Source organism: Mastomys coucha, unplaced genomic scaffold (genome assembly GCF_008632895.1).
Source record: "Mastomys coucha isolate ucsf_1 unplaced genomic scaffold, UCSF_Mcou_1 pScaffold18, whole genome shotgun sequence".
NCBI lineage: Eukaryota > Metazoa > Chordata > Mammalia > Rodentia > Muridae > Mastomys > Mastomys coucha.
The window spans coordinates 92,609,933-92,621,483 of NW_022196900.1; the positions used below are offsets into that span (position 1 = coordinate 92,609,933).

At 50.2% G+C, this 11,551-nt stretch overlaps 1 protein-coding gene across 3 annotated transcripts in view; it reads left to right on the plus strand.

Moving 5' to 3' along the window:
- Asap3 (ArfGAP with SH3 domain, ankyrin repeat and PH domain 3) overlaps positions 1-11,551 on the plus strand; it is a 42,748-nt gene that overhangs the window by 8,611 nt on the left and 22,586 nt on the right. The gene's annotated exons all lie outside the window — the stretch shown is intronic.

The following is an 11,551-nucleotide window of genomic DNA, read 5'->3' on the forward strand; positions in this document are numbered from 1 at the left end:
GGGAGTGAGTGGGTGGGGCGTATGTTGTTATATGTCTGTGAACATGTGTGCTGCTAAATGTGTACGTGTGTGGGGGAGGCCAGAGGTTGACCCCAGATGTCCGTGTGTGATTGCTCTTGACCTCTGTTTCCACACAGGGTCTCTCTCTCATTGCTGCCTGGCCAATGACCACAGTTCCCGTTTGCCTGGCCTAGTTCAGTAGCAGCGGTCAGGAAGTGCGGTCAGACCCACTGACTTTGAGTTCCTACTTGGTTGTGTGAGCCCAGACAAAGGGATAGCCCTGTTTCTGCCCCACAGCACTGCTTGACAGGATGGCTTTGAATTCTTGATCTTCCTGCCTTTCGACTTCCCAGTGCTGGGATTGCAAGCATGTTCCATATCGTACATGCAGTGTTAGGGACTGAACCTAGGGCTTCGTGCATGCTAGACAGACACTCTACCAACTGAGGTCCAGCCCCCAGTCACTTAGTTCTTGGGCCTATTAATCTCTTTAGAGGGAGGCCTGGTGTTTTCCGGGAAAGCCTTCCTCTGGCTCCAGGGCAGGCCCCAGGAACGTCATGCTTTCCAGTCCCCAGTCCCCAGAAGCACTTTGAAGGACCGAGCTGGCTGATCTGGTGGCAGTGGCTGAAGGTTCTTCTATGCGGGTTCTAGACCTTACCCCAAGAATACCTCAGATACCTTGGGCCTTGACCCTGCGGAGTCAGAGTCAAGAGTCTCCCAGAGAAAAGGCCTGTGCAGGAGTCGCTTGGAAATTACCCAGGTGACTGAGCGGTCAGTGTGAAAAGAGATCAGTGAGCTTTGAATGCCCACCAGAGGTTAGTGACCCATTAAGCCATGTTTACAGAACACCGTGTGTACAAAGGTCGCAGAGGTGACCAGACAAGGTCCCATCTGCTAGGACTCTGTCCGTGAAAGTCTGACCAACCTGTGATATCTACTGTATTCATTTGGTTGGCTGAGTTCAATAGCAAAAGATCAGCGTGTGTGGTCCAGCAGACTAGCTTTGAGCTCCCACTGGCTGTGTGGCTGCAGACAATGAGCTTGACCTTTCAGATTCCATTTCCCCATGCGTTAAGTCAGAGAGGATGACTCTTTTTTTTTTTTTTTAAAAGATTTATTTATTTATTATATGTAAGTACACTATAGCTGTCTTCAGACACTCCAGAAGAGGGAGTCAGATCTTGTTATGGATGGTTGTGAGCCACCATGTGGTTGCTGGGAATTGAACTCAGGACCTTTGGAAGTGCAGTCGGTGCTCTTAACCACTGAGCCATCTCTCCAGCCCCCGAGGATGACTCTTAGGGGTTTGTTTGAGAGGGCTACATGTAACATGTGATGTGTCCATCACACACCCAACAGACACAAGTGTGCATGCTAGTGCTTGTGTGCCTATGTGTGCAAGAATGTGTGTGTGTATGTAAGAATGTGTGTGTGTACCCTCGCGCGTGCACACGAGCGTGCACACGTGTGCAGAGTAAAGGGATCAGAATCACACCAGGACAACTGCAGCAGAGAGGAGGCAGCTGCTTGGAGCAAACAGTCAAGAATGATCTGAGCGGTCCTGGCGCCAGCTCAGGAAGATTGTGCTCTGGAAGACAAGGAGCGAGGTGCAGAACCTGTTTGCTTATCACCATCTTTCCTTTAGGATTTTAAAGACAGGGTCCTCATTTGTAGCCCAAGCTGGCCTTGGACTTTTAGGGAGGGATCCCTCTGCTTCGGCCTCTCAGATGCTGGGATTCTAGGTCTGCAAAGGCAGGGCCTGGCTTGAAGCCTGGTTCTGAAGGAGGCAGGATCTTCCCTCTGCTCTGCCCTTTGCTCACCCATCCACCTGTTTCTGAATCAAACATTTGTTAATAACCTCCCCAGGGGCCCCGTGCTGGCTGCATATCACAGTCTCTTGTGGTGCGGTAGGTAGTCTTATTTCAAGTGGTGATAAAATCTACATTATGTCACATTCACCATTTTAAACTTCTTCTCCCTCTGTCAGTCTCTTCTTCCTTCTCTCTCTTTCCCTCCCTCTTTCTTTCTCTTTCGCTCTTTCCTGCTGAGATGTGATCTCAGGGTCTTGCACATTCTTTGTACAAATACTTTACCACTGAGCTACGGAGCGAGTTCCAGGACAGCCAGAACCCTGTCTCAAACAAACAAACAAACAAACAAACAAACAAACCTGTATTTAGGGGTTAGAGATATGCCTTATGGTTTCTCATGGTTAAGAGAATGTCCTGTTCTTCCAGGGGACCTGAGCTTGGTTCCCAGCACCTACATCAAGGATCTCCCATCTGCTGACATCTGCACTTGTACACACACCCACACTCAGATACACATACACACATAATTTTAAAAGTATTCATTCATTCTTTCTTTCTTTCTTTCTTTCTTTATTTATTTACTTATTATGTATGGTACTGGGGTTGAATGAGTACTTCACTTGCTAGGTAAATGCTATCCTTAGGCTGTATTCCCATTTTAAAGCATGTAAAACCACAAATACGTCTTTCATACACTCACAGTGTTGTATAACAACCACCAGTATTTAATTCTCAAACACATTGCCCCAGTAAGGAGTCCTGCACTTCGTAGCAGGAACCCCCTGCCTCGGGCTACTTTGTGTTTCTGGATTTACCTGTTCCGGGCATTTTTCATAGCTGGACTCCTACAGTATATGATCTTCTGTCTCAGCTTCTTATAGCTAGCATTGTGTTTTTAAAGCCTGTTCCCTTCGTCTGGCAGACAGTGCGGGCAGTGTGGAAGGTATTTTCCACAGACTCACTTGTGTGACCCCCGCGTGAGGAACCTTCCGGGGCCTCGAGGGATGAAGTAGCCTGGCAGGCGGGATTGCCAGGTAACATACAGGATGTCCTGGCAATATCTGGGCCTTACTTCACCTCCCAGGTTGTTCAATGGTTGTCTGAAATGTAAATACAGCTGAATGTTGTGTGTTTGTTTTTGCTAAATCTGGCTCCTCTACCAGCAGGAAGTGGCAGAGTCAGGATTTGCACCTGGGAAGCTGGCCCAGAGTGGATCCTGCTCACTCTGCTGGGTGATGCCTGGCTCCTCCTGCTGTCCCCAGGGTCTCTGGGGTCCTAGGCCTCAGTGTTCTCCTTTGATTGATTGATTGGCTGGTTTGGTTTTTAGCACTCTAGGTGGATTTCTTGGGCAGCCTGGGGATATCGTAAAGGATGCTAATAGTTATTAGGAAGCTCATTCTAAGTACAGCACACCAGGGTAGTCTCTTAAATGCTGAAGAGGTTCAGTGCTCTGAGATGTTTGCTGTCATTACCCGCCTTGACAACAGGGGAAATGGAGGCTTGGAGAGGTTAAGTCGCTTGCCTCGCCTCACACAGCTAAGAATACTGGACTTCACCCTATGGCAATCAGTGTCTTTCACTCCTGCAGCCTTTTTTCTGTTCTGTGAGGCTTTAATAACATTCATTAATTCATTCATTCATTCAATCTCTCATTCCTCCCATAGGTATTAATATACATTCCTGTGGTAGGTGATGCCTATATAAGTAATGAGGGGACTAGAAAGATGGCTCAACGGGTAAGAGCTTGCTGTAAAAGCATGAGGACTCATGTGAGTTCGAATCCCAGCACACATGTAAAAAGCTGTGTGGTCTCCAACCCCCCTTTTGCTTGGGAGCGACTCGGCTTCCGACAGGCTGGAAGCTGGGGCTGGACACCCGCTGTGTGGAACCCTGATGACTGCTGCTCCTTAGATCAAAGACTTAGCAGGTCTCATGCTTATGTTAAAGGTTTGCCGGATCTTTCTTTCAATATCCTCCTCTGGTCTGGTGTTAATGGATTTTCTCGTGTTTATGTTAGATGGGCAGGGTCTGGTTCCTAAACGTAACTATAAATACTGAGTGAATTACAGTAAATCTCTCTCTCTTATCACATCTACCTGGCGTCTGGTCTGTGTCTTTCCTTATTAACCGTTTGCCTTCCCAGGACTCATTTAACCCAGTTCGTGAATACCCACGGAGGAAGGAGACTGCAGGACAGTCCCCTTCAAAGCCGAGTTTGGTTATGCTGGTGCCTGGAACCCCAGTACTGTAAGAGCATTGTCCAGACTTACTGGCTGCCGGCCTAGCTCCATGTTCAATGAGAGACCCTCGTCTTAAGGGCAGAGAGGCACTGCAGGGCATCTAGCACTTCCCTGGCTTCTAGCTCTGCACGCACACAGAAGTACTCCCTCCCTCTGTCTTCAGTCTCACCTCCAAGGTCACATGTGTGGCACACAGGGCAGTCAGGGCTCTGATAGAGACCTGTAGGCTGGCACTGGACAGCAAAAGAGGAGACAAGGCAGTTCAGCAGTGGCGGGAGTTGGGGTGACCCTCGTGCCGAGTCAGGAGAGATGAGTATTTCCAGAAGGAAGGAGGAAGAGTCCTCTAAGCACAGGGAGCAGCTGAGGTGACTGGAATCAGCTCGCCATGGTCAGGAAATTGCTAAGAGCTCCATAAAGCTGGTGCCAGAGGGGCTCATGATGGAGAACAGGGGGTGGGGTTGTCCTGGTTACCCGTGGAGGCCAGAGGGCGCCAGGCTCCAGATCTCTTACTTTTCTGTCCAGCAGGCCAGGCTGTCTCCCTCGGCTGGGTGGATTCCAGGGCTGGCAGCCAGGGGTCGGGCTGGGAATCTTCGGGAATCTTCAGCCATCGGTCCAGCAAGAGTTCTTGTTCTCTTAGTTCATCATTGCCGAGAAGTCTCCTGAGGAAAATCCCAGCCAGGAAACTCGGGGTTTGCTGAGGCCTCGGTGTGGGGAGGGCGTGGTTACCCCCTTCCTTTCCGATTCCAACTACCCCTCAAAGGGTAGTGGAGGGACTGAGCTGGCCAGGCTGGCCTGCTGCCCAGCTAGGAACCATCCACCGAGGCCCCACGTGGGGCACACGGCAGGCTCAGGCTCAGGCTCCAGCCTTGCAGGAAGGAAAGCAGGCAGAGTCCTGAAATAATAAATGGCAGAGCCAGCAGGAGCCTTCCCTGTCACCGCCCAGCCTCTTCATTCCAGAAGAAGGACTCTGAAGTGGGAGGCCCAGGGTAGGGGAGACTGGGCAAAGCCACTCCACTGGCCAGTCCTGGCCCCCACGGGGCTGTGCAAAGGCAGGGGAGTGAACCCTACTCTCCTCCATCACCTTCTGACTGCTCAGCAGGACAGAGAGGCCTAGGGCCCAAGGACGTTGGGTGAAATCACCCAGCAGACGTTCAGACGTTCGTTCCCGCAGCTGGCCAGGCTGGAGCAGCCTTGCAGGGCATCCCAAAGTCAGCCCCGAGTCCTGAGCATCCCTGAATGGGCTGAAGATCTCACGCCTATCAGAGCTAAACTGTACAGATGAGGAAACTGAGGCCCAGGAGGAGAGGAGCTCTATCAGGGTACATAGAGGGGGCAGGCCCCAAACCCAGTGCCTCACCCCCTCCAGCCTCCAGTTCTGCAGCTGTGAACATACGCACTGGAAAGCCGGTCCTTCCGTGGTGTTGCCTCTGAAGACATCCCTGTTAGAAGGGCTGGTGCTCTTTAGAAAAGACGATTGGGCCGGGCAGTGGTGGTGCACACCTTTAATCCCAGCACTTGGGAGGCAGAGGCAGGTGGATTTCTGAGTTCAAGACCAGCCTGGTCTACAGAGTAGTTCCAGGACAGCCAGGGCTACACAGAGAAACCTTATCTTGGGGAAAAAAAAAAAAGAAAAGACAATTGGGAAATCTGGTGTGGGGGTGTGGTGACACATGTTTACAATCCCAGACAGGAAAGGCTGAGGCAGGAGGATTGCTATGAGTGTGAAGCCAGTCTGGGTTATAGAGTAAGACTCTGTCTCAAATGAGAAAGAAGAGGCAAGAAGAGAAGCGGGGGTGGGGAGTGGGGCAGAAGAGAAGGGTAGAGGAGAGTCCCAGAAGGGAGAATTCATGAAGCCCTGGGTTCACTCTGGAGATAAAAGCAGGAAAATCAGAAGTTCAAGGTCATCATTGGGGTATATAAGATCCTGCCCTCCCTCCAAAAAGGAAGGAAGGAGCAAAGGAAAGAAAAGGAAGGATGAAGGGGGCTCCTCCTGCTTGCGCTTGCCTCATGGGTTCCTGGGGCAGGGGAGTAAGAGAGGTTTCCTCCAAGACCTTGAGCCCATTGCTCAGCCTCCCTAGCCTCCCTCCCGCCTCCCTCTGTGACAGGAAAAGCTAATGATAGCCTTACAGCAAATGCTAATGGGGAGAGCAGGGTACTCAGAGAGTGGCTGACTGGCTGCCCCAAACCTAGCATAGCAACCTTGAGTGGGGCAGTAGGGTGAGTTCACTGTGGTGCAGGTTCTCGAGCCAGCTTGAGTCTGTGTCCTTCCTGTTGGATAGTCTGCTCCCCAGAGCTGGCTGTACTCCTGTCTCTCTGTCTGCCAGGGACAAAGATGGACCCCTGCCTCCCACCTGGGCATTGGCTGCAGCTACCCTCAGAAGCCAAACTCTCTGTCCCAACCCTTTGTCACGTCAGTGCCCTTGTTGAGACCCTCTAGGACAGTGGCTCGTTACCTTCCTAATGCAGCGACCGACCCTGTAATGCAGTTCCTCGTGTTGGTGACCACCCCCCCCAACCATAGAATGATTTCGTTGCGACTCCATAACTGTGATGTTACTACTGTTATGAATTGTAATGTAAACATCTGATAGGCGACCCTTGTGAAAGTGTCATTTGTCACGATCCACATATTGAGAACCACCATTTTAGGTACTCCATGATTTGTAGGGTAAAACCCAAGGCTTGGGTTCAAGCTTGTCCCCTAGAATCTCTCTGCCTGGCTAAGGGTCTATCTAGATTCTCACCCTTTGGGCACATGCCATAATTTCTGACTGTCCATATTTTCCTCATCTATAAAGCCTGCGTTTGGTAAAAGGACTCTATCGGAGATGCAGGGTGAACCTGGTCCTGGTCCTGGAAATAGACCCTTGTGTGCAGTCAGTGATGGGCAAGCGTGTCCACTCCCTGCCTTTTGGCACACCCTCCCAGCCAGTCTTCAAACTGGAGCAGAGGCTTGGCTCTGAGACCTGAGTGCTCACACTCGCCTCGACCCTATGAGTGCGCGCTGCTGGGACCCCAGGCTGCTGCTCGTGCTCCTGGTGCATGGGGGTGGGGAGAGGCACCTTCTCTTGCTTTCCTCAGTCTGTGGGCCTTCTTTTTGGGGTCTGAAGATGCATCATCCCCTGGGTGGGTCCAGGGCTGCTCTGTACTCTGACTTTTCCAAGCCTCCTCAGCTGTCTGCAGGTACCACTGTCCTGCATTTACCTAAGCTGTCAGCACCTGAGACAGGGACAGTGTGACATCCTCCATCTCCAGCATGTTTTACCCAGGGCCCAGAGGACAGCAGGGACTCCTTGTGACTGAGGTGCCCCAGGGTCAGTTTTCCAGGGAACCTCCATCAACCATCAACCCTTGGTAGTGGAGCTAAGTGGGGGTTACCCTTGAAGTATGAGACTGGCCAAGTTTCCAGGCCCACTGTGATGGTATGTATGCTTGGTACCATTAGGAAGTGTGGCCTTGTTGAAGTAGGTGTGTCACTGTGGGTGTGGGCTTTAAGACCCTCATCCTAGCTGCCTGGATGTCTGTATTCTGCTAGCAGCCTTCAGGTAAAGATGTAGAACTCTCAGCTCCTCCTGCCCCATGCCTGCCTGGATGCTGCCATGCTCCCGCCTTGATGATACTGGACTGAACCTCTGAACCTGTAAGCCAGCCCCAATGAAATGTTGTCGTTTATAAGACTTGCATTGGTCATGGTGTCTGTCCACAGCAGTAAAACCCTGACTAAGACACCCACCCTTCCCCTCTCTGTGCCAGCCACCCAAGCTGGGTCTTGTTAGTTTCTAAGGATCTTTTGGGATCTCATGGTTGAGAAGCAAAAATCACAGAGGCCACAGGCGCAGCTTTATGCAGCCCCAGCTTCACTGGGAAGCGAGTGGCTTCTGCTGTCCTTCTCATCTTGGGGTGGGAGCTGGCAGCCCCGAGGGACTAGGGACTTGCTGTGAGTCACCATGCTGTATCTTTTCTACCTTGCTTTCCCTGACTAACCGCCACCCCTACCAGGTGCTGCCTCTCCTTGTCCCCCTGGGACCCTCCTACCAGGCCTGGGCCCCAGAGCCTCCCAGACTCCATTTTCTCTTACTGAAAGCTAAAAGGGGCCAGCTCATTGGACAACAGTCAAGTCGCTGAGCAAGTTTCAGGTTGCTGGAGCAGCCCTCAGCCTCGCTCCCTGTAAGAGCCCCTTTGTCTTCTTTAATTTATTTGCTTTGTAGAAATTTTCAAGCCTACTCTTAGCTCACTCACCCGGTTTCAACAAGTGCCTGATTCTTTCATCCTCCAGCCCCTAATTTTTCCTTTTTATGAGACATTTAAAACATTGACAGAAACATCAAGCTGGCAGACTCCATACACTCCTTTCTGGTCCTTTCCGGTCCATGCCGCCATCAACCTGCCCCTCTGCACTCTCTCCCTCTCCTCCTCTCCCTCTCTCCCTTCTTCCCTCTCTCCCTCTCCCTCTCCCTTTCCCTCTCCCTCTCCCTCCCCTTCCCTTTCTCCTTCTCCCTCCCTCTCTCCCTCCCTCCCTCCCTCCCCCCCCCTCTCTCTGTGTGTCTTTCTTGCTTTAAGACAGGGTCTCACTAGGTAGCCCTGGCTAGCCCAGAACTCACTCAGTAGACCAGGCTAGCTTTGAACTCACAGAAATCCACCTGTCTTCCAAGTGCTGGAATTAAAGGCATGCTTTTCTATACCCAGCTTCCTTTAAGATCTTTTTAAACAGAGTATGCTTTTGTGGTTCCTCCCACCCACCCAGCCACCACACACTTTCAGCTTTTTACATGGGTTCTGGAGATCTGAACTCAGACCTTCATGGTCGTGAGGTGAGCGCTTTACTGACTGACCTGTTTCTCAACCCTCAGTTGTTCTCTGAGACAAGCTTTCACTATTTGTCCCAAACTGGCCTGGAACTCGCCTTGACCTGGAGTTTGCCATCCTCCCACCTCAGTTCTCCAAGCACAGAGATTATAGGTGTGTGCCATCATACCCAGCTACAGTTAATTTTTAAGAATCGGGGCTCAGGGGCTAGAGAGGTGGTTAAGAGTACCAATTGCTCTTCCAGAGGACCCAGGGTCAATTCCCAGCACACACATGGTGGCTCACGACTGTCCATAACTCCAGTTCTGAAGGATCTATCCACCTCTCTGGTCCCCTTGGGCACCACATGCAAGTGGTACATAGACATATATAAAATATAAAAATAAACATTTTAAATATCAGAGCTCATATAAAGCTTATGTAATGTCATTTGTTGATCTATGTGTTAAAGACTCTTAAAGTTTTCCTTCCTGACTAAGAATGTAGTTCCAGGGTCAGGCACTCCCTTGGCATGGTCAAGACCTTGGGTTTGCTCTCCAGCACTGCAGAAAAGGAAAAAGCTTCAAACTCCCTGTCTCCTCTGTATGGTGGTGACGGGCCCAGTGCTCGGGAGGCAGGGGCAAGCAGATCTCTGAGCTGAGACCAACCTGGTCTACAGAGAGAGTTCCAGGACAGTCTGAGAAACAGAAACTGTCTCAACAAACAAAACAACAACAAAAAATCCTTCTCTAACTGCCCCCCTCTCTCCCTCCCCACTCCCTCTTTCTCTCTTCCCCCTTCTCTCTTCATCTAGAACTTTTTGTAGTTTCTATATTATTTGCTAAATGTGTTCAGTGTAATTTGGTTTGGGCATTCAAACAACCTGCTTTAATAACCATGTTTCATATCTAGAACATGTAATTTAATCTCCCCTATGCACATCAGTCAAAGATCAAAGGAGCCAGGATTCACCACCTCACAGAGTGCATTTTGGGGAGTGGCAACGTCTTCATGACTCCTCACAGTCATTGGTGCTGTTGCCTGGTTAGAAATCTGGGAAAGGTTGGGAAGGAGGAGCTCAGGAAGGCTTTGAAGGGGATGAGGGATCGTTGAACATCAGAGCCACACGCAGCCTTAGAGGGTGAGCGAATGTGTTTATGAGACCCTTCATTTCTTCTTGGCCTTTCCTGTAGGAAGTGAGAAGATTCTAAATTGACAGTGGTAACTCCAGAGGTGCAGGTCAGAGGTTGACCTCCGGGGTTTAGGTTATAGGAGATGGACCAGGGAGTTAGGATCTAACATTTTGAGCTATGTGAGCTTAGATAACTTTGTGAGTCTCCAGAACATGTCTTCCAGATGGAAATCAGCAAATACAGAGCCTGTCTCTGCAGCCTCATTCAAATCAGAATGCCGGGATGCCTACCTTGAGTGTATTATACTTTCTTAGGAACAGTAAGCTGGGTGTAGTGGACCATGCCTTTAATGCCAGCACTCAGGAAGCAGAGGCAGGTGGATCTGTGCCTGTAAGGACAGCTTGGTCAACGGAGTGAGTTCAGGGCTGCCAGGGCTATGCAGAGAAACCCTGTCTTGAAAAAAAAAACAAAAACAAAAACAAAAGAACAAAAACCAAAATAAACAAGTGACTATTTAAAAAATTAAAAATGAATTTTAAAGTTCCATCTGGTTTTTGCTTTGTTTTGTTGTTTTGAGACAGGGTGTCCCTTGTAGCCCTGCCTGGCCCGGAGTTTGTCATGTAGAGCAGGATATCCTCAAATTCAAAGAGATCCACCTGCCTGGGTTACAGGCCTGCACCACTCATGGCTGGTTTGTTTCCTTTTGTTTTCTTCTTAATTTTAAATTTACACTTAATTATTTCATGGGTGCACACTTACACAGGTGTGCACACTCGCACATGTCCTAGAATACATATGGAAGTCAGAGGGCAACTTGACAGAATCTGTTCTCTCCTTCCACCATGCAGGTCCCTGGCTTTGAATTCAGCTCCTTGTCTTGGTAGCAAACCCGTTTACACACTGAGCCATTGCCCTGTCTGGGTTCTGGTTCCCATCTTTCCCTTAGTCTGTTATGGGGAGTGGGGGATGGGGGGAATGCCGCTGCACTTTTCATTTGTCAGCCTGAGTGTTACAGGTAATGGGTTTAGTCTATATTCTGTGGCTTGGTCTCTCCAGAGGCACCCTCATGGTCCAGAGCAAAGCAGTAAGTGGTCAGTCTACCTCCTGCTTCAACTGTAGGCTACAGCAGGAGTTTACAGGTGGAGGGTACCTGAGAGCTCTCTCAGCAGAAGGACAAACCCAGAGCCAGTGGGAAAACCACGGTTGCTGATTGGTGGTAGCGCCATAATGGTCACTGGAGATTTAAAAATGGTGTCTAGGCCTGGTATTATAATGGTCCAAAGGAGTGAAATTTAATCTACAGCTCCCAGGGCTTTCTGTCCCTTTGCTCGGTTGCCATGGTAACCACAGCTGGCACTGCAGGGCCACAGGGATGAAGAATGGGTACTATTGATGCATCCTGCCTCAAAAAGAGGTGCAGGCAGAAGAACTTTCTAAGCAGGGCATCTGGGCATGGCCTGGTGCTGCCATCTGTGGTCTTTTGCACAGGCAGAAAGCATAGGCTGAGAGCCAGAGTGGTGGAGAGAGAGAGAGAGAGAGAGAGAGAGAGAGAGAGAGAGAGAGAGAGAGAGAGAGAGAGAGA